This window comes from Sturnira hondurensis, unplaced genomic scaffold (genome assembly GCF_014824575.4).
Source record: "Sturnira hondurensis isolate 20B ecotype Veracruz unplaced genomic scaffold, ASM1482457v3 Scaffold0019428, whole genome shotgun sequence".
NCBI lineage: Eukaryota > Metazoa > Chordata > Mammalia > Chiroptera > Phyllostomidae > Sturnira > Sturnira hondurensis.
Window position 1 is genome coordinate 1,141,972 of NW_028092059.1, and position 24,708 is coordinate 1,166,679.

A 24,708-nucleotide genomic window follows, 5' to 3' on the forward strand; every position below is an offset into this window, starting at 1 on the left:
TCAGTTTTCTTTAAAAAAAAACTCATTTCTTCACCATATTTTATTCTTCAGTGATACCAATGAATGAGAATCTACTATACTATTAAAGTTTTATGGAAGTTTAATTCATTATCAATACTATGATTTAATGATACATGGTTAAATGCTACACATTAAATTTGTAACATAAAATGAGTCAAAGTGACAGCTATAACATAGAAATTTTAAGTAAATTCAAATTCTATTTAAAACCACCAGAGGTCAAAATGAACTAAGAATTATCCACCTTTCCAAACAGCTTGTATTTATAATTAAAAGGGGATGGAAAGTGAAAAATCACAATAGCATTTCATATAAACATTTTGACCAAAATGAACAAGTGCCATTAAAATCATCTCAAATAAAAGCTGGAAATGTATCGATACGATCGTTTAGAACAAAAGTGGCCTGAAACCAATGCTGTGAATATTTTTAAATTTTTATTAAAACTTTTTGTCATTGTACCTGCATTTATTTTCAGCTTGACCCAATTTCTTTATTCCCTGAGCCATGATCATTTTCAAGGTGAACTACATTTTTTTTGTCTACCTCCTCTAGTAGTTACAACTGCTGTGGTAGTTGAATATTTTTTAACAGCATAGATAAAGGAAAATTGCAATATGTCATTGATTTATTGAAAAAGATGTGCTAAGTGTAAATAAGTCATGTGGACTTTTAAAAACTGATCCTAAATCACATTAGAAACCTGCAGTTAGCCCGCATACATGATGTCAATTTTGTTACCTATAATATTTAAATAACTTTCCAACCAGACACCAAGTAAAATTTTTAAATCAGAGGAATTGTTGTATCAACATATTCCACAGACACCTCACTGCTATTGCTTGTAGGAAGGTATAGTTTCAGTGATGATGGTTTTAACAGTTTTGATCCCACACACATGAGAAATTGGTTCCACAGGTTAATATGTACATGGCTTGATACTTTACATTTCTATCAAAGGCTAAAAATGTATTTTCTATTTGCCTATATACAATATTTGGAAGGTTAAGCTTGGCAGAGCAAAAAAACAGTGAGCTTAAGCACTAAATGCATTAAAACCGGGGAAAGTCGAATTTGAGTAGGGTTTCCCGATGGGTCCTCAGAGGGTTGCCTGGCATTTTCTCACTGACCCTTTTCCTTCTGCACCTCCGCCCACCAACTCCAACACACCAGGTTCTATTTTTAAAAAGCAGCTAATACCCCAGTCGAATAAAACAGGGCAGTACTGAGAAAAGTTAGTGTTACCTTCCAGCCCACTCACTTATTACTTCAATGATTCATCAGGGAAACCCCAGTTGTTAAAATATGCCAAAATTCTTATTAAATAGTAAAGAATAAGCATGAAAAGACTTTTGTTTTGAAATATGTCACCACTGATTCCCCTAACAGAACCCATGAAAGATGAATATGTAGTAAAAATACATTTAGCTAAAAAAAAAGGTTTCCTCAAAGTATTACACTACATTTAATTACTATATGGGGGAGGGAGGTGTGAGAGAGAAAGACAAATGCTATGGCAAAGTTATTTTTTTTAAAATTCTAAAAATCAGGTACAGCAAATTCATCCTAATTCCTGAAACCTTGATGTAATCTCTGAAAACTGAAATATAATCTGGCTTCAAATGCAGAGTAATAACCTTGCAATCCCAAAACCATAGGCACTGACAGTACTCTTCATAATCAAAGTTTGGCTAATAGTAAGGAATGAATCAGATTCCTGAGCACTAGTTTGAATTGAAGAAAATGTATCATGCGAATTTACCATTATATTACTATTTGATTATAGAATGTACAACCCAAGGTGTATGATAACTTGTATACTACTATGTGTACTTAAATAGTAACATTAAAAAATACGGTTCAAGCCCTAGCTGGTGTAGCTCAGTGGATTGAGCACAGGCCTGTGAACCAAAAGATCGCGGTTCGATTCCCAGTCAGGGCACATGCCTGGTTGCAGGCCAGTTCCCAGTAGGGGCCAGTTCCCAGCAGGGGATGCACCAAAAAGCAACCATACATTGATATTTCTCTCCTTCCCTTCCCTTCTAAAGATAAATAAATAAAAAAAAATTTAAAAATTGGGTTCATAATGAATAAGATGCAGCTCTCTAATAATTTATTCCCCCACAATGTCATGGATGTTCATATTTCTTCAACTCTGACATTTGTTTCCTGCAGTGGTAACTAAGAACTAGGGATTTATGTAAGATTTAGTAGGAAGACTTAGAGCCATATTCTTTGTGAGACACTTTAAACCTACTTTAAAATGTACTTTTCCAATTATGTGACTTGCAAGCTCTTTCCAAAATTTCAATCTGATATTCGTATATGGCATATTCCTTTTCTTAATAATGTTGTTCCACAAAATTATTAGTCTCAACAACTCGATAATGCTCTTCACTAATAAAACTGTATTTAACCTTGCTCGGTCAAAGCAATGCTTATCCCCAACACTTAGCAAACAGAAAGTGTTCAACAAGTGTGCTATTTTGAAATGTACTTTTCTAATTACACAATTTACACACTCTTCAAAATCACAATTTGATCTGCATGTACAGCTATTTAATTTTCTCTAACAAATATTTTCATTACTTCTCAATTTGGAATTTAACAGTTGCTTAAAAATATCACTTATTCCATGACTTGAATTAATACAAAGTCTCAGTAATGACTGTCAGTAACAAATGCAAATTCAACAAACAATTGCATGTACCTGCACTAAGATATCATCCACTAGTTTTCAAATATACACAACTTCCACAACTAGATGGGTATATATTACAATTTATTACCTTACATTTTTGTAAAGTTACATTCCATGTTGCATAGCAAAATTATAACTATTGAACATTTTTGTGAGTTTACTGGTTTAATTTCAGTGACAAAATACTAATCTTCTTTCAATTTGCCATTGCTATTAATTTCGGAAAGAACTTCAAACCACAAAAGTAGCAATAATTAGTTCTACTGTACTAAAATATTTTCAATGTGCTGACATTTTAAAATGTGACAGTATATGTATGAATCCACAGAAAATTTTATACCAGAAAATCTCTCATTCACTCATTTGAACTACCCTGATTGCATTACGCTTTTAACTACATCTCCACACTACCATACAATCTGGTTCCCATCACACCATTCACCAGAAGCCAGGCACAAATAATCTTCCAAAATGCAAAACTGATCTTAAAGTGGCATGCTCAAACATCTTCACTGTCTCTCCATTCCACATAAAGATAAGAACCCAAGGTCCTACATGATGCAGTTACCGCCTTCCTTTTCTGGCTCCTTCCTTCCTTCCTTTCCCTGTACTACACAGCCTTGGTGCCCCTTCTCCCACTTCAATCCTCCTGCCCTCAATTCCGCTGCCTCTTCACTGCAGCAATACCAAGCACTCACACTCATGCAGCTGTGCTACACTTCTGTGACTTCAAACCTTTATCTCTTTTCTTTTATCTCTTCGTGTTCACCTAATGAACTTTTCTTAAAATTTCTGCTCATGAATCATCAGTTCTATGAAGCCTCTCCCTGAACTTCTCTTAAGCACAACTTCCTTTGTACTTTGTATAATAGTATCACTATACTTGCCTCACTCTATTTCCATGTCCTTCCATTGCCTATGACACTGCAAGTACCTGGAGGATGGGGACCATATCATTTTCCTGGGGGCTATGCCATGATCTGGCATATAGTGAATGGCACTAAGTTTTTGTAGAGCTGAACTGAAAATCAGGGGGAAAGTAACATTGCTTTCACTTAGCACAGGTCCCAAGACTGCACTGTATTTGTTCCTAGTGATTTCCTATTGTTCCTGAAGTCTAAACTAAATCAGCAGCCAGCACATCCAAACATACTTTTATTATATGAGGGGGGAACCAAAAAATGGGATTTATTTATACAAAGTTGTATATTTATTCTTACATGTTTAAATATTAGTCACTGCAAAGTACTCTCCATTTGATGCAATACTTCTACCAAGACATTTTTTCTGCTGCTCAAAACAGTTTTTGAGCCTGTGGATTTTGATTCCTTTTAGTGTTTCTGCCATTCTGTTTTACCTTTCACATGGGCAAAATGTTTTCCTTAAAGGAATGTTTTCATCAGTGGAAACAAAAAAAAATGATGCTCGGGGAAACATCAGGTAAATAGGGAGGGTGGGGAACAGGGGCCATGCTGTTTTTGGTCAAAAAGTGCTGTATACTCAGTGTGGTGTGGGCAGGTGCACTTGTAACTCACCCATTATGACATGGGCAAATGTGTTCAAAGAGCCTTTTAAAAAATTCACTGAAGCCAAACACAGCCTCTCACAACAGTGCCAGCTGGTACGCTGATACAGATGGGTTCCTAGAACACACACCTAGTGGGGGAAACCTGCACTACAAGGGGCCCACCCTCCAGAAGATAATTCCAGGTTTCCCTTGGGAACCCCTTGTATCCCCTTTCAAATAATAATTGTTTTGCTTATTGTTCACATAAATCAGAATTTATTGCAAAATAATAATTTTTATGTAGATATGTGTTTATCCTAATGTACTAAATACAATAGAAGTAACAATGTTCAAGAGTTGAAACACCATAAGGAATTCAATCCTAGGCCAAAGCAAGTTTGATATCTGTGAAATCCATGAATTTTGAAAATCACCCGCAATTTCTTTTTGCATATGTATTTTATTTTTTAAAATATATTTTATTGATTATGCATTACAGTTGTCCTATTCCCCCCCTTCATTCTCCTCCACCCTGCATACCCCCTCCCCCACCATTCCCCCCCTTTTGTTTATGTCCATGTGTCACAGGTTCTTTAGATTCTGTATTCCCCATAGTATTCCTGCCCTCCCCCCTGTCTATTTTCTACCTACCGTCTATGCTACTTATTCTCTGTACCTTCTCCCCCTTCTCCTCCTCCCACTCCCCTGTTGCTAACCCTCCATACTAAGAGGACAGCTAGATCAGGAGCAGACCCATAGAAATGAAGATCACCTGCAGTTTTTGAATGTGTTTGATCTGTCATCGCTGGCATTTAATACTAGAGTGAAGTAGAAGGAGAAGCCAGTTCCCTCACCATCAATCTGGAGATCCCACTCCACGGTTAGCAATTAGGCTTTTATTTAACAAGGAAGAAAAAAGACATTTTAAAATATTTCCTGCCAATAATTATTCATTTTCTAAATGTTTGACAAGATGAATGATGTATTTGCCTTCTTGAGATGGCATTTCTCCAAGGCTTCCGCCTTCCTGAAAGGGGCAGCAAATCAGCTCAGTGGGAGAAAATCGGGTGGCCTGACCCATTTGGACAGACACCTAAGTAGAGAAGCCCGAATATATCACAAAATCATAGTCGGGAGGGATGCTGCCACGGTCATTCCACCACCTTTCTCTTATAAAGGAAGAAGTGGGGAATGTTGGCATCACAAAATAAGGGAGAGCAAGGGTCTCCTGACCCCTTATTCATATATCTTCCCACTATACTTCACTGCAAGCATGCGATACCACGTAAGTAAAAGGTGCCTCTACTTTCTACTCTTTGAAGTCTTGGGATTAAATATTAATGTTTAATAACTATTATTATTTAAATGATATATATTGCAGCATATGTTTATAAGCATGTGAAATATGAATGCCACTATAACATGATAAATGTATTTGCTACATATGTTTAATTATATTACACATTATATTATATATATTATAATAATTCCTAGTAGTTTTAAAATCTAGAACATCAGTGGTATAAATTGCACAAAGCTGAATACCACATAGTTAGGGTGGTAAACAATCAAAACTTTTGTTCTAATCTCTTGTGATTCCTTCCTCCCCTGACGTCACAACCCTGCCCTTCACACCCCAGCAGTTTAGTGTAGTTGAAAGGTCACAACTCGTTCTAAGGAAAACGTTCTGCCAACAGCCCTGCTGAGGGGCTTAGAAGCCACGTTTCAGGCCACGGACAACCACCTTCTCTGACTGACTGGACGCTGCAAGAATATTGAACATGATGACAGTCGAGTACCACCGGGAAGAATTCAACTGGTTTAATCATTAGACTGGTGCCTTTCACTGGACAGAAGCATTAATCGTGCTACCCTACACTGGCTTCTCTATCAAAACATAACTCCAACTTGGTTTGTGCAAGCTAATTATAAATACACACACCAAATAAATTTAAAATAAAATGACAAATGTTCTTAAATATCCTGGCACTAGCGAGTCTCGCTAACATCTTTTAAGAACTTAATCCATACTAACTAAACAAAAAGTTGTCAAGAAGTTGCCCTCTCCGAGTGGGAGGCACATATCACGTTTTCAGTTAATTTTGAAACAGAAATAGCAGGGTTAGTCTAACACACAAACAGACCTATTTGAAGTGCAGCAGCCCAAGCAAACATGGGTGGCATTCCCTTGATGAGTTACAATAGATGTCACCAAGTATAAAGTTCTGGATTTATTCCCTGCCATTGAAGAATGAAAAGGACATAATCTTACAACTGAATCTATTTATCAGTGAGGGGAAATCCACTTAAAAGCAATGCAAGATCCTAGCAGCTTAGGAAACAAAACAATATATATCAGTAAACACTTGGGAGAAGAAAGAGAAATCTCCATACAGGATTAAAGGGTGAGAAATATATATGCTTCGTACCAACGTTAGACACCCTTAATATTTGTAAAGTCATTTTATATACATGAAAGTCACCCTGCAATAACAAAGCTTTTAAATAGTGTAAAGAAGTATGAGATGAAGCAGTGTAAGAATCTGTTGTTTAAGATCCAAATCAATAAAACCACGTTTAAAGCTGTGTACCAATTAAAATATTGAGTGACACTTCTCTCATCGCCCAAGGTCCACATGAATACACCAAATTACTAAAAGTAGGATTAGTTAAAGATATATCTTCTTCTATTTATTTTTTGCAGCAGGTCTTTTCCAATTGCCACATATTTTTTCAAGAATGCTCTGATTTGTCAATGGTCTTAAGAGATTTGCTTATGGTTTAAGAAACCAAAACTTGAAAAAACTGGATAGACTCTAGAGGATGATAATGATAAATTCTAAAAAGCCTAGAAGCCCAGTTTACACTGGTGCTAAGTAAATCTGGGGCTAATAGATGTGGTAATGAGAGCTGTGTCACTATTTTTAAATATCACAAGGGGCATATTATTAGCTACCCACTATTATAAGAAAAAGAGTAAGTCTGATAATAATAGACTAAGATTTTAAAACCCTGTGGATATTTAGGATTAAGACAGTGGAGTAAAGAATAGTCACAAAGACAACAGTATATAATTTCAAGAAGATCTATTGTTCTCCATGGTATCTGCAAAGGAAGCACGGACTTGCCCATATCATCAGACACACAAGTCCCCACTGGATGAAAGATAAGTAGCAGTAGCTCAAAGTTTTCTGGTTGGAGCAAGCACTACGACTTTTATCTATTTAGCCTTGTCTGTCACTGTTATCTCTTTATCAACCTGTTTTTTTCAAGGAAACAGTCCGAAGATAAAATATTTTGTGTAATGAAGCAGAGACCCTGTAATAAAGGGTATTCTTTGCAACCTACCCAAAACCACACTTAGCATCCTCATCATCTCTTAAGGAAGTAATTTCACACTTTGCAAACAGAGTGTTCAAACAGAGTAAGGTTGCTTAGGAGTTAATTAATTCCCTCTTGCATCTCTATCCGGCATATATATGCACCATATCTGGGACCAGAAGTCTCTCTACTGGATTAATTAGCATTCACAGTTAACAAACAGCCTGAATCATTGTAGAGAGAGATTATAACTAAACTCCCAAAACTAGGTACATAAAATCCTGGATTTTATATAACAGTTGTTCAATTGATCTTAGTAGAATTATAAAGGAGTACTTTGTTTCGCTTTATCATTCATTCCACTTGTCCCTTGCCCCATGTTACTTTGAAACTTTACTTGCAAGAACTAAATGAAAAATAAATTCCTTCACATTGTTCGGAGGAAATGCCTGCCAGGCACAATCAGTTACCTCTCCCAGGAGCAACAAGTGATAAAATTTCAGCCATCTACAAAGTAGAAGAGAATAGTTTGTGAATTAAAAGGACCCTTGTCATATCCTGAAAAGAAGCTGCTATCTACCACACTCTGTGTATCTTCTGATTCAACAATATCACTTCTAATAAATAACCCTGGAAATTGTCAGAATCTTTATTGAAGTCTTTGCCCAAAATTGAAATTAAAGTGTCCAACAAAAAGGATCTCTTGTGACTAAATAATTATAATAAAAAGTCATAATGAAGAATATTTACTGGCATAGGATACGTTTCACTATTGCACAAATGCAATATAACACAAATGTATAAAAACATATGATGAAATGAACATATAACCTTGAGCCAGCACACATGCACACAAGTATACATAATCATTTGTCAGAATTTCGAGTGATTTTCTTTTTCTCTTTGTGCTTCATTTTATTCTTCAAGTTATCATCGCTGAGTATGTTTCAACTTGTGATTAAGAGAACGTCTACCTGGCTGGTGTAGCTCAGTGGATTAAGCATGGGCTTGCGAACCACACAATCGTGGTTCAATTCCCAGTCAGGGCACATGCCTGGGTTGCAGGCCAGTCCCCAGCAGGGGACTCACAAGAGGCAACCATACATTGATATTTCTCTCTTCTTTCCTTCCCTTCCCCTCTAAAGATAAATAAATAAAATCTTTAAAAAAAATCTAAATTTTTCTTAACTTTAGGGAAGGAAGCCAAATTGGTTGAAACACACCAATTACTGAAGGCTTACTCCCCTCTAGGAGCTTGCACGTAGTTTTCAATGTATTCTAACTACTATTGCTATAAAGAAATTTATTAAAAAGCTAATCAGCAAGGGTTAAACTAATAGGGCTATAGCTACACTATAATTTAGTTTTATAAATAGCTTGTCTAAAGCATAAAATAAAATAATTAATTTTAAATGTACTCGAGTTATTATATAATTGCAAACAGATCGAGACCTTTATTTACATATGAGAGATCTGGAGCTGTACTTTGACCAAGTGTTTTAGAGACTAAGATACTATTCTGGTACTTGTAGTTTCGAATAGAAACATGGGCAAGCATAGTGCAAACTCAAAGTTTTAAAGTTCAAGTAAAATGTCAAAATTAATTTGGGCCTTAAATAATTAGTTATGGCTCTTGAAATAAGAGAAAATATTTAATTAAGGTGAATACAATTGAAAAGAACTTCTAGTTTCACACTTAATTTCCTAAGTGTCTATATTAAGAAAGCAGAAAAAGGTTATTACATAATCATCCATATGTGTTACACATGTTAAAAAAAAACAGAAGGGGAATGACTGGATATTCAACTACTAGAAACACAGTCTCGCAATTTTAAAACACTGTCTCCTCTCATAACCACCCAGTTTTTTCCTGTGTTTATATGCATGCAATAGGTAAATGGGTAATTAATAAATATTAACTCAGTAGCAACTCGACTTGGTAGTGAAATAGTTTTAAATGGAACCTTCAGATTCTAGTACATTTTACAATGTAAACACCACGTTTCATTTTCAAGTAATAAAAACGAACTATTACTTCTGGCATTGTTTTCCAATGCAACCATTTCTTTTTAGAATCATCTATGCTGTAACACTTAACTTACAACTCTAAAGAGAAAACAACCTCCAGGGAAAGCATACTAGTAATTAAGAATTCACTTCCAGAAAAAATAAAAATATTACTAAAAATGTAAAATACATATACACAAAATGACAGATCAGCATATCATTTCATCGGTGCTTAAAGGGATACGATGAATACACCTATCAATATATATACCTTAACATATTTTAAAATTCTCACTAAGTTGGTATGAAAAGAACCCTAACCTTCAGAAAGCTCCCTGTGGCATTTTTTTGACTTGGTTACCATTCCCTCGACTCTCCGCCCCAAAGGAGATCACCTCTACCATTAGTAATCTGACCCTGTGGGAAATGTAGATGAAGTTTCTGGTGAGGAAAAACGGGTTTTTATGGGTTTCCAAAAGGGAATTCTTAAGACACTAAAAGACATATAATAATTGATCATTGGTTTGATAACCCACTTTTTTACTGTCAAATTACAGACTTAAGATTTCTGCAAAAACATCCAAGCAAATTTGCAGTAAAAAAGAGAAAGCTGAGCTTATGATAAACAGTTTAGAATCTCTTCATAAATTTTAAATACACCTCTAAAATGATATTTAAAATAGGTCTTCTTTAAAGTTTTGCACAACCCAAGATTTACCTTTTATATTGGGATTGAATGACTCTCCTCCAAACATTTAAGTCAATTATTGGCTCCCCCCTTTCTCAACAAATATTTTCCAAGCCTGTTCCTAGTTTCCAACTGTTTTAAAGGCAAATACACACTGTACAGAAAGGAGAATTATTTTTTTGTAAAATCATCCTCAAAAATCAATTAGAATATTCAAAATATTCCATTCTCACAAATGAAAATAAGTTGCTTGCTGAAATAACACTCTTCCATTTCACTGCCTTAAAAATTAAGCTGGCATGGATAATAAAACTGTTTTTTTTTTTGCAGGATATGCTTGGCATTCAAATATTTTTAAAACAAATACTAATCCATAATTAGATTTCACAGCACAATCTATAGAAAATAGAATTTGTTTTTATTTTTCTGTAAGCAATACTCATAATTTGATATAAATACTATAAAAGTTACAACAATGCCATCCCTTGCATAAACCTATAAACAAACCTGCAGATGAATGTTTACTATTCTTTTCAGTCTGGTTTTTATCATTCACTCATTTAGTTAAATATTTCTTGTGCCTACTGTGTCCATCATTGTTCCAAATGCTTGCAGATAAATTAGGGAACAAAACAAGTGTTATCATAGGAATGCCTTTCTACGTGGAGTAAAAAGACAGTCATCGATACCCATATTTTGCTGTGTGTGATGCCACCCACGTTTTTGAGTGCATCACACAGGGGATTATTGTACCTATCATTATACCCATGGTATGTGGTCATTATCCCCATGTATAATGCGCATCCTTATTTTCCCCTCAAAAATTTGGGTGAAAACTGCACATTATATGGCAAAATACAGTAATTGTGCATCAGATGACAGCAGGTGCTATAAAGAAAAATAACAGGGTAATAAAGGCTAAGGGTTGCTGAGAACTGGGATTGGGGAAGGGCAGTATTCTAGACAGGGTTGTCGGAGAACACCTAGCTGATGATGAGAGGGCATCCGCACAAAAAGCGGAGGCAGAGCGGCGGGGGCTATGCAGATCTGGAGCTAAAGCTTTCCAGGCAGCAGGCACAGCAAGACCCCGAGATGAAATACGCCTTGCATGTGCAGAGAGTAGGAAGGTCTGTGTGACTGCAGAGCATAAACAAATTTCCTTTATACAGCAAGCATTTATTGAATGATTATTCTAAAATTTATGCTAAGTGTTTTTGTGATATTAAGATGAGCCAAATAGTTTCTGGCCTATGGCCTGGATAAAATTACAATACAGTGACAAATGTCACAAAACATTTAACCTGGGTCTCAAAGACAGGGCAATAGTGAGTTCTACTTCAAAGAGATGAACCAAGAGTCCACAAAGGACAGAAACCAAAATCCCAACTACAAAAGGGAGTCGAAGAAATGTGCAGAGATCCTTGACTCACTCAACAATCAACCAACGCTTTTCTCTTTTTGCTTTCTTCTAGAATTCAGGCTAAAACAATTCATCTCGCAGGTGTGAAAAAGGGAGGTATGTTCCCATCTTCCAAAATAATGTAGGTGGAAAGAAGGCTCAAACTGCTCCATGCCCTGTCTGGGAGCCAAGACTCTGCTGCACCACTCTGAACAGATCCACAACCCACCGGCCTTTACGCGGACCTGCCCCAGACCTCCGGGATCAGGCCCTCCTGCCAAGCCCTACAGCCCCCGGCCTTCCTCATCATCTTCAATCTCAACTACATTTAATGTCTTCCATTCTTTCTCCGAAACTTAACAGATATCTTAATGCCAGTGGCCTACTAAAAAAGGTATGATTATTTCTGCAAAAGAAACACAGAATTATACTTAACAAGAAACAAGACCCCTCACCATGTGGTTCCAAGCTCTTCTTTTAACTCAGTTCCTATCACTCTCACAGATTCAACACTCCTCCACACAATAGATTCCTTGCCATTTTTTCAAACAGTCTATACACATTCCCACCTCCAAGCAGCTTGAGCTGGTCATTCTTCCTCGAATCCTTGCACCTTTACCACCTGTCAAATTCCTACATAAAGTTCAAGACTCCAACTTCTTCCATCTCATGCATGAAGGTTCACATCAAATGCTCACCCACAGACAGCCAATCAGAATTAATTACTCCTTCCCCTGAAGTACCACCAACTCTGGCCTTTACCTCAACTAGAGCAGAGACCACAATCCCACCTATACTAGAGTTATCTAGTACATATGCACATCCCAACCAGATTTCAATTCCGTGGCGGCAAGTTCTGTGAACAATTCATGTTTATATCCCTTCATAACGAGCAAAGAAGTACCTTACACACAAAGGGCATTCAGTGAATGTACTGGGAATTTTCATCAATAGGCTACAGTAAGTCCTCACCTTATGAAGGGGAACAAAAAGAGGTATCCCTAGATTGAAAATTATAGCAGCATCAAAAAGTGAATTGTCCAAGCATTATCACTGCATTCACCTATTCAATAAGTTCTAAATCACTGCAGATATCATTGAATGAGAAGATAAAGACAGCAAAAAACAAACTAGGAGTGCTTATTGGGCAACTTAAAAAAATTAAAGAGGAATGGGAAAAGGCAAAGCATAAAGCTGCCTTTATTACAAGCATTTCCATGGGCTACTAAAACAATTCATTTAAAGAATATTTACTAAGTGCCAGATACTATAGTGATCACTGAGAACACAAAGGTGAAAACAATGAGAAACAGCTGATCTTTTACAGGCAGTATTTTTAAGTGCAAAGTGTTGGCCTATAAATTATTGCTCCCTAAAGTATGACCAAAAGAATAGTTTAAGGGCCAAAAGGAACCGACCATTGATACCCAACTCTGAATCCAAATCTAGGAAGCTATCTTGCCTAAATTGTGATTACGTAGGAACTCTCTCCCACGACTGCTCTGAATGTTAAAAGGTCCTCCTTTATTTTCAGTGACTATAAACTGCTCAAATAGAAAATTTGAGTTCCAGATAATTAAATACGTTCCCTGCTCTGAGATAAGTTCTGTCCATGCACAGGTTGCTTTAGTAATTAAGGTACCAACAACTCTGCCATCGTAAATGAAAAGGGAGGAATTTATTAAAATGATGCTATATAGGGGATGTTGTATGGATTATAGTGGATAGTTGTTTGCTTTGTCCTCTGAGGTCAAAGTAACATACACAGAACGGAAATACAAGAGTTCAGGTTCATCATTGGAGGAGTTTTGAGGCACTGACTCACACTGCCAAGTCACACTCTGACCCACTTCTTCTGCAGATTTTGAAAGAAGAGTTACCCTGCTTTCTTCTAAGACAGTGTAGTGCAAAGCAAGCAGGTGTAAAGATGAATTCTTACTGCTTCTTTCGGAGATGTTTTCTATTTTATGTACCATTTGCATGTGTGCTGAAAAATAGGGAACTGTCAGTCTAGGAGTTTAAAAGGCATAACATACTCAAAATGCCATCTAAGATAAAATCTGATTTACTCTGCCCTTGGTCTTAAGGTTTGCAGGGATCTAATAAGTTCTTCCTGTAAATCAACATCAGTAATATAAATTATCAAATGACCTGTTTGCTTATTTCTTAGAAAACTGTAATCTAAATGAGTACCACAATGTCTTTGTTTAAACAACTGTCTATACATAGAGATAAAAAGAAATTATATTTTTATTTACTCATGGAATAATGTCCTCAAACATAAGCATTGGTACTAAATCATTTTGAGGATTTTCCTGTAACTCATAACTGAACAGTATTTCCTTCACAAAGCAACTCTGACACCTTCACGTTGATGCCCCTCAATAATAACAATTCTATAAAATTCAGTCCACCATCCTTCACAAATTCACTCATTCCAATTCTCCTTCCCTTTGCCTTCCTCCAGAAGAGGCTGGAAGGCTAAAATAATTTTTACCTCACTCCAGAGGAAATTATGTGACACATAATGAGATGTAGGTAGATGTCCCCATGAGCAGACATCCCTTTCTAAAGAAAAAGACACAACTCCTCACGAAGAGAAGGTTTCTGAAATCCCTTCACTTTTCATCCTGCTTCAAGGTAACACAGTTTCTATAGGTACAAAAAAAACAGTCATCTGTGAAATAAGAAGCAAAAGTTATATGCTAAGGATAGTGGGAAAGGAAGTTGTTACCTGGATCTCTGATGGCATTAGTTACCTGTAAACTAACAGCCTCCAGACTTCTTCTGACATGAGAACATAAAACCCTTAGTTACATCAGTCACAGTAAGATTTTCTACTACCTGGAGCCAAAGGTATTTTTACCATTAAAGGAAAGCTATAAAAAAAAGGGAAGATATGTGAGCTACATTACCTGTGGCTCTTCTTTCTTTGATTTTGGTTATGATTTAGTCCTTTGTAGCTAGACGAAATTGAAACAATTTTGAGTTTTCAAGTCCACAACTATCCTACCGTTTTCAGTAATCTATATTGCTTTAATAATTATGTTCCAATTTCTCTGTGGAAACCCATTCATTCATTGTATAGTTATTACAAGATTTTTATTTCTTTTCCTAACTGAAATTTTCAATTTCCCAAACCTATAAAATAACATTTTTATAGTATGACATATATAATTCATATATGTAATATACACATACAAATAAATAGTGCAAGTTAGGAAGGAGTAAGGAAATAGAATGGAGAAAAGGAAAAACGTAGCTTGTTGGTAGGTATAAACTATGTTTACAGTTTTGTGAACATTTTGTAAAGCAGCTTTATAATAGATGAAAGGCCATAAGATAACAGTATTTTTTAAATAGAAAAGACTCCCCAGGGCTCTGGCTGGTGTAGCTCAGTCGACTGAGTGTGGGCCTGCGAACCACATGATCGTGGTTCGATTCCCAGTCAGGGCACATGCCTGGGTTGCAGGCCGGTTCCCAGTGGGGGACACACGACAGGCAACCATACACTGATGTTTCTCTCCCTCTCTCCTTCCCTTCCCCTCTAAAGATAAATGAATAAAATATTTTTAAAAACAGACTCCCCAACTTGAAATTAGCAGTTTTGTTTATAACAAATTTTCAACATTGAAAACTATATATCCAACAAGTACTTTGTGTCCGACTCACCGCTAGCATTATTATATTATTATAATATCTCATCTATCTCTGGTAAATTCACTAAACTAATCATTTTTCCATATATGTTTCCACTGGACATATTTTAAATGTGTAGAATGCTGGGAATATTTTCTATAGTAGAGTGTTGAAAATATTCATGAATATCAATCACTATCAACTCCATATGCTGCGCATACTGTTTTTGCCTTTTTTGGTTCAAATAGATTTCACTATGACCATTCAGAGCAAAAGTACACATTCCGGTAACACTTTCAGTGGCTCAGGGTAATGACAGCGCAGAGAAGTGTGTTCTTCACAGGCTCTCCTCGTTTTGCATTGGGTAGAATGTCAGCTTCACATCTCTTGTGCCAAGAAGCAGTGGGTAACGTCTAATGCTCTATCTAACAGTGTCTTACTCTGGAAAGAAGGGGAGTGAGAAGCAAAATAAATCACTCCATTCCCAGCTTTTAAAGAGCATGAGCATAGAGAATAAGCAATTTCTTTTCTTATTTTCCTAAACAGAATTATGGAACCATAATAGGTCAGGTGTATAGGGAACAGAATTAGAAAATCATCAACAATCTCTTAAGTGCAGAGGCTAACAGGGTGTAACTATTGAGAGCCCTAGACCTAATTTCTCACTGAAATCTGTAAAAAATAAATAAGACCCGAAATACTCATAAAACCTGGTGTTTATATATTCCTTAGCATTGTTCACAGGTAGAAGCATTTCTGTAAACTAGACAAAAGCTACATTCTCTTACTCATAAGGCTGACAGAATGGGATAAACAAGGATAATAAGTAGAGTTATATAACATAAATTTCTACATTTTTTAAAACCAGTATTCAAAGGCAATCAATAACAATCCACGGGAACTCAAAAGACTATTCAGAGAATGACACATCTTCATATTATCGCAACTTCAACTTCATCTACAGTGATCTGCTTTAAAACGAGTATTTCTAAGGCCCTTCCATGATATAAAGTCCTTTTACTCAGGCCCATTTTTATTTGGTTATCTTTTTAGGTGCCCTAAAGATTGAGTTTACAATAAACTGAACAGACAGCATACAAAAAGCTTTTAGAACTATACCATATGGTCCAGGGAAGGGAACAATCTGGACGGTCCCCATTTCAATCTGCAAGCTTGTCCACCTCTATAACACATTATACCACTGTAATAAAATATTAAGATGAAAACGTAGAAGTGAAATAGTCTATCTTTAGCATCACCAGACAACTACACTTCCAAAAATTTACTGATAAACTCAATAAATGTTTACTTGAATTTATATTCAGAAATGTTGGTATGCAACACCAGGCATACAAACCTAGGCCACTATTCATTAAAAACAATGTTTCGGCAGGGATATGTGTGGGTATTCAACTTATGCTTCAGAAATTTGGAAGGAAAAAAAACAAAATACTTTTACAAGGGGCATATTGGCAGGGGCTGATGTAACAGATGACACATTCTTGGAAATCAAATAAAAGCAGTAGGGAAACACCCATTGTTGCCTGGTGAAGGCCTAATCACATGGACACAGCTGGAACCAATGTAGATCATTCATTAATAAAATTGTATTGTAGTAGCCACTTTTTGATGCATTTCAATTGCTGCTATAGCCAAATCTCTGAATGTCTTTGTTTGGTGTTAGTAAGACTGTTTCACTGGGAAATATGAGAAGATTTAGGACAGGGAAGAAAAAAACCTGCTCTCATGCTAAAAATGAGACTAGCTCAAAAAGCTAAATGTCACTTTACCTTGCAATCGACTTACACTATCAGCAGCTTAAAATATGCAGCGTAAACCTAAAAAGGGGGGAACTCATATGGTACTCTGGATAAAAAGTGAGCAGTGTGAGATGCCACAGAAAACATATGAAATACTTGCAAAAGTATTCTACAGAATGATAATATAAGATGTCAGGCAAGGGAAATTTAAATGATCAAAAATGAGGGAGGGGGAAACCAAACAACTGAATTAACACATACCCTTTGAAGCAATATCCTCTCCTTTGGATGTTAACACTGAAGTATATACCATATGCTTGAGGGGGCATCACTAATAGTTTTAACCAGATAAACTTAGAAATCACTATTTGTTATTGTATATTACCAATATTTGATATCAAACAGGACAGTCATATCACCTACCCAGGGGTTATGTTTAAAATATGTACTGATATTAAAATGAAATAAAATATTAGCTATAATTATATACATGATATTCAATGTAATAAAATAAAATCCTAGTTAATATGATATTTAGTGTTTATCCAACTTTGCTTTGTCAACCCTTAATAAATTTATTTTTCCATGTTTCTACAAATGTTACTAGATCATAATTCCTAAAAATTGTTTAACATCAAACCAAAATGTATAATGTGTTCCAAGTTAAACAAAACTGTAGGATTTGTTACACACAAAAATGAGAAACTCAACAGCATTTACCAAAAAAAAAAAAAAAAAAACCCTGCTAAAATATTACAGGTCTTAAACATATTTCTATTACACCTCTGTGCATAGTTAGAATAAACAAATAAGTAGGACAATTCATGCTGCAATTCCTAAGTCACCAAAAGATATATTCCTACCACAGAAAAGGTAAAGGGCTTAATTGCAAATAAAAATTATGCCACTGGAGAAAATGTATTTCAAGCCAATAAATAGTATTTAACATATAATAAACACTATTTTATATACGTAAACATACAGATGAGAGTTTTTGGTGTGTATTGTCTTTATTCACCTATTCTAGTATCATCAGGCCTTGGTACAGAGGATTCAAGACAGACAGTCACACACTCAATGGGACCAATAGAAAAAAAAAAAACACAACAGTTTGACTGGCATTCCTTCTCAAAATGTCTTAATTCTGAAATTTAAAATGCTGATCTAAAGATTTCATTGATATAACCTAAAGGTACCTCATCCAGACTGACTTCAGCGGCTCTACAAAAAGAAGCCACTTAAATACAAGTTAAAAAAACAGCATTGGGAAATGGAGAATCACAGTTATTTATTACAGGTGCATTATATACAAAGCAATTTGAATATTTGTTTGTTTTGTTAAAGTAATGAGCCAATATGTTGCTGAATCTGTCTTGAGAATGAGAGAAAATAACAGGTGAGTTTATTTAATGCATACTTCTGACATACCTTTTTTACAAATCCTTTTAATGACTTTAAAGCATTTTCTAAATTAAAAAAAAATAATCCCTGGGAAAAAACAACTGTTAAATCGCACAAGTGTATCTTCATGTACTATACAGATATAGTATTTCCCAGTACACATGGCATATAAAATGTTTTATGTTAATAATTCTAAGATGAAGTACCATGTACTTCTTTCCAGTCCCATATGCTTCCCTGTTACAAAAATACAAGTTTCTCCTCCCAAAGTAATTTCTTACTGCCAAAAATAACTGACAATATTTTAAAAATATAAGTCAGTCAAAATAATATCAATCTCCTAAGAAAACATATTCTGCCTATTTAATTATTCTTATCTTGACTGCAAAACGCTAATTTTTTAAAATAGATCACTTTAAAACAAATTATTTGTTTTTGCTTAATACAACAGAAAATATTTACATTTTGAGGAACATTCTATCATAGAATGTTTGCTCACAGTGAAAATTTAGTCTCCTGCTCAAAACATCACTTAAAAATCATAATGCTGCATTTCTACACATGCTGTAGGTAACTAACTAAAATTTGATGGGTATTGAGAAAGCTAAAAACACTTCCATGTCTTATCTTGCATTTTGATTTCAAAAAAACTGTTTTAATGTACATCCTTCTATTTAATGGAAGTTCATCAGGTTAGCTAGCAACCGTTATTGGACATTCTAAAGATGAATATGAAGTTTGTAAAAGATATGAACTGACCCTGAATTCTAGACAAAAATAGAAAACAATGGCAGACTTTGTGGTCTCACCAAGAGATATATTGGCATAAAAATCCATGCAATACAAGCAACTATTATACAAAAGTTTCTGTCCAAATATTAACCTACCAAGCAAGATTCCAACCAATCAAAATCACTATGTCAAAATGACCAAAGTCAGCAATAGTCAGAAGAATTTTCTGAAAAGTGTGGCCAAAATGCAACTGTGAAGGAAATCTCTAAGAGAGCTGGAAAAGGCAAATTTAGCACAAGCTTCTATAATGAACAATGCCATTCACTAAATGTGGAAGTTGTGAGAAAAATGATGTTTTTATTGAAGAAAAATATTTTCTCATGATGGTGGGCTTTGTGAAGAAAGAGGAAGACATGGGGAAAGCAATGGCATAAGCAGAGAAGACCAAGCCTGCACGTCTTCCTTTGGGGGTGCCGGGAGGGTGGACCCTCTGCCTTATGAAAACCTCCGCCAGAACCCAGCTACACAAAACATTTTGGCTGCCATCCTAGAACAGTGCCAGGCTGTTTTTTATTTTTGTGTGAGACTCCCTCAATTGAGACAGTGTGGGATTGTCACTTGGATGCACACAGAGAACAAAGAATAATACAGCACGGAGTGGGGGGGATTTTTTTTGCCCCTTTAAAGTCAGGTTAGCATTTTGTTTTCTTTGACAGGTCTTGAAAAGATCCAAGAAACAAAAGTTATGCTGAAGAAAGAATTAACTGCCTAAAGAAATTAGTGTGAACACAATATTGTTGACAGTTTAAAAGCCATGTGAGAGATTAACATTTTAAAAAATCAGACTAAGAGGGATCCAAGTCATATACATACCTGTTTAAGAGCCCAGAGACCAAGAAATACGTGATTCATAATCACATAATCTCACTTAAATTCGAATAGTATAAAAGAACACCATAATATCTGGCAAAAAAAGAACTAATGTAAGTATTAAAATTTTTAGGTCACTATTCAAAGACAACTATGTCAACTGAGTTTTTTAACCTTGATTTCTCCAAAACTGAATAATCTGACTAAAAGATTGTAACATTAGAATCTGAATATTTTATGCCTTTACAGGGAAGGAGGTGATAAACCATCAAAAATGCTTAAAGGATTAAACCACAAATCATCTACAAATTTGCCACAGACACAAACAGGAAAACCATCTCTTCTATCCCATTCAATACTGTACTAGAAGCACAGCTAACACAAATGAGAAAGCCAAGTGTGTGCCATTGCAAACTTCAACTACATACACTACCTGAACCTGGTGACTAAAACACCAATAAGCCATTAGCCCCTTGAGGAGTGAACTCTGTCTCTCTAATGCACAAAATAAGAAGAGATAGAGGTCCATTTTCTACAAACCAAATGAAAAGAAAGAATACACTGCAACAAGCCCAGACCCCACGCTGGCATACTTCACACTCAGCAGCATGTAGAAGCAGTATGCGTCTCTCTCTGCCAATCAGGGGAGCCGTGAGGAGGGAGAGTTGTGAAACTAATACAGCGCTAATGAAAAGCACCAAGCAGGGGTGTCCAACCCATGGCCCATGGGCCGCGGGCAGCCCAGGATGGCTATGAATGCAAAAATTGTAAATTTATTTAAAACCTTTTTTTTGCTCATTCATTTTCATTAGTGTTTACGTAATGGGTGGCCCAAGACAGCTCTTCTTCTCCCCGTGTGGCCGAGAGACACCAAAAGGTTGGACACCCCTGGTATAGAGACTATTACCCCCGCACATCCCCATTGAATCAGCTGTTAAGAGAAGACCAACGGCTGCTACAGAAATAGCAAGAACTGAAGCACTTGCCTCAGATGTTCCACATGGAGGCGTGGAGCATTTACCACCTGAGCCTATCTAATTTCTGACAAAATGGTCCCCTGCCCAGTTTTGTTCATGGCCATGAATTCTGATAGCAATCACATCAGTGTTGGGAAAGGCGATGGGGGGGGGGGGCAGAGAACATGGGGAAGAAATCAAGTAAGAACGGTGGCTGAACTTCCGACAATATACAGACTTTCTTTATTATGCAAATTAATGCCCCTGCACGGCACTTGGGGAATACAAAACCTGTGGTAAAGGTTTCAGGTACAGTGATTTACTCTGGGTGGCAAGAGTAAGTCTGCCATATAATCAAAGAATGCATTATTTTGCTCCTCACTGTTCTCCTTTTACATTTCCTTTCTTTCCTCTAGGATATACTGCTGGTGCTATTACCACGTGGGCCACTGATAGTTGTAGGCAAGGCATTCATGTATTGCCAAAGTGGTCCAGAGAATGATGTCTGGCTGGCTTTAGTTCAACAAGGAATTCGAGGCAAAACGAGGAAGCAAAAAGAATGAAAGGTATAGAAGAAGCTAGCCAGTAGCCTGATTTTTCCTGTTTATTATTGATGCAAATGAAATTGGGGCGAGGGGGGGGGGATCTAGAAAAAGCAGCCAAGCTGACAGGATTACAAAGAAAGATTAAAGGAGTTAAATGTGTGTAACTTGGCTGACAACCAAGGAACAATATGAGAGCTGTCCACAACTCTCCAAAATATATACATAAAAAGAAGAGCGGGGAATTTTTATCTACTATGGAAGTGTGAATATATGAAATAAAAATGAGATAAAATAAAAATAAAGAAATCTGACTTCAAGCAACACAGGAAGGAATCTGGTAAAATTTAAGGAAGGCTGCTTCCTTCTCTTTAGAAACAGTTATCACCTTACTGACCCACAATGCAGTCAAGTGTGGATGACAGGAAATAACCACACACTGCCAGAGGACTGAATTGAGATGGAGAAACAAAATGAAGGGCCAGTTGCTTACCTCATGATCCACATATACTTATGCCTCTTTTTACAAACATCCAATCTGGCTAATTCGGAGGTACCTGTGCGATCACAAAGGGCATAGTTAAGTCGTTGTCTTCTAAATAAACCCAGCCTGAACTCTGAATCCTGACCTGGACAAGAGTTTACTGGAATGACCTAGTAGTCTGATTCTTGGATGTTTCAAGGTGGGGGAAGAACCTCCAAAATCAGTAATGTGCTGAGTCTTAATTAATAAGAGCCTGTTTTCAGTCTTTCCAAGGATTTCCCACAGCAATTAACATATAAAAAAATAATAATTCATATTAGGGGTCCTTAACCTTGGTACATGGATGGTCTTCAGGAACCTATCCAGTCCTGAATGATATATGTAAAACAGGGGTGTGCAACCTTCTGGCATCCCTGGACCGCACTGGATGAAGAAGAGCTGTCTTGGGCCACATATTAAATACGCAAACACTAACGAAAACTGATGAGCCAAAAAAAAGGTCCCTGCATGATTTTTTTTATGACATCCGGCACCACAGAGATGAAAAAAAAAAGCCCTCACATAATTACCCTAATTTTACTGCAGCCCTTTTGATAATCTTTTAAAGTCATCAAGCAGGTCCCAAGTTTGCGATCACTAAATATAGAAAATGTACCTATCTAAGTAATAAAATGTCATTGATTTTTAAAATATTTTTACTATAAAAGAGGGCAACATAAAACCAATGAGCTGTTTGACACTGTACTTGAGAAACCGGTGCATCAATATTTGGTGCGACAGAAGTAGTTGCAATTCTCAGTGAGTTCGCAAGGTGTCCATCACCCCTTTTGGTTCTAATTTTACTCTTAATGTGTTTCATTCTTGAAAATAGTTGCTCACAAATGTAGTTGCTGCCCAATAGCGATGGCATGAATGAGGCATGATTGTGAAGCAAGGGATATTTGTCTCTGGGAAAATAGGGCCTATGAAAGTCCAGTAAAAAGACACAATCGAGTTTTCCTTTAAGTTGGACATCCATAATGTTTTAAGCTGAAAATACTTTACGTTGCAAATCAAATAATGTTTTAAGTAAATTTATGATTTTGTGTTGGGCCACATTCATAGCCATCCTAGGCCGTGGGTTGGATACCACTGATGTAAAATTTGTGGGTTTATACAAACAAATATCTCTCTGTAGAGAGAGAGAGATTTTGTGGCCTTTCCTTCTGGTCAATAGTTTGTCAGGTTTGCAAAAAGGTCCACAATCCAAAAAAACTGTCAAGAACCTTTGCTAAAGACAGTCTAAAATGTCAGGGGCAGGTTGTAATGCATATGAATAATCAGTCCAGAATTGGCATGTTCACACTAAGGAAATAAGAGAGGTATACAGACTCTTGCAGATCTTGGGTAAATATCCTAAAAACACTACTTATCTCAGCTTTAAACTTTCATTAATTTGCACAGCCCCATATTCTGTGCAAGCCAGACACAGTGAAGAGAAAAAGATGTTAGCATATACCCAAGGGTGGATATTGTGACTTTCCTGTTCTGTACTCATTAAAGTCAGAACGCTTAGGTACACGGATGCAGACATGGTCAAAACTAACAAAGTAACTCATCCAAAAAGGACACTTTATGACAAACAAAAAGGGGGAGCCAGTAAAGCAAAAATGAGATGTGGCTCCCACTTTACATAGCACAAAGTCACAGGATGACCCAACATGTCTTTTAAAAGAATTATTTTAAATAGTAATAACAGACTCAGAATAACCTGTATCAGAAAGAAACCAGGTCAGAGAACCTTCCAGGCACCAACTCTGAATGAGACAGGAAAGCATTCACAGCAACAGAGAGAATCTTGTGTCACTCCCCTCCCCCGCAAAAAAAGGTTAAGATTGAAAACCTAAGAAGACATAAACCAAGTGTGTGTGTGGGGGGGGGGGGGCAGCTTTTGAGATGGTGCACTTGAAATAATAATCATGTAGTACATTCTCTCAAAAAATAATTAACCTCCTGAGCATCTAGCAGTTGGTGCAGGCACAGCAGTTGGTGCTGGGAATTCTGCAGAGGACAAGACAAAGTTTACCCTTCCGGAGCTTAATTTTGGGGAGGGGAGAAAGGACGCAGGCAGATTAGTATGCCAGCAATNCAACTCTGAATGAGACAGGAAAGCATTCACAGCAACAGAGAGAATCTTGTGTCACTCCCCTCCCCCGCAAAAAAGGTTAAGATTGAAAACCTAAGAAGACATAAACCAAGTGTGTGGGGGGGGGCAGCTTTTGAGATGGTGCACTTGAAATAATAATCATGTAGTACATTCTCTCAAAAAATAATTAACCTCCTGAGCATCTAGCAGTTGGTGCAGGCACAGCAGTTGGTGCTGGGAATTCTGCAGAGGACAAGACAAAGTTTACCCTTCCGGAGCTTAATTTTGGGGAGGGGAGAAAGGACGCAGGCAGATTAGTATGCCAGCAATATAATTTCAATTGTGATAGATGATATGAAAGAAGTAAACAAGATGACGTGACCAAGGCATGGGAGAATGACCTACATCTATCTAGTGCGTCACAGTGATGTTCACTCCAATTCTCAAAGGTAGTCAGGATCTTAGAGAATTGAGACTGAGAAAGGACCATGGGGAGAGCTAGTCAGACCTCCTAATTTCATAGATGAGGACACGAGAGCTATTCTGGAAGACAAA

General features: G+C 36.6%; 1 protein-coding gene across 3 annotated transcripts in view; it reads right to left on the reverse strand.

Moving 5' to 3' along the window:
* The window catches only part of QTMAN (queuosine-tRNA mannosyltransferase), a 382,528-nt gene that overhangs the window by 257,866 nt on the left and 99,954 nt on the right, over positions 1-24,708 (reverse strand). The window lies entirely within an intron of this gene.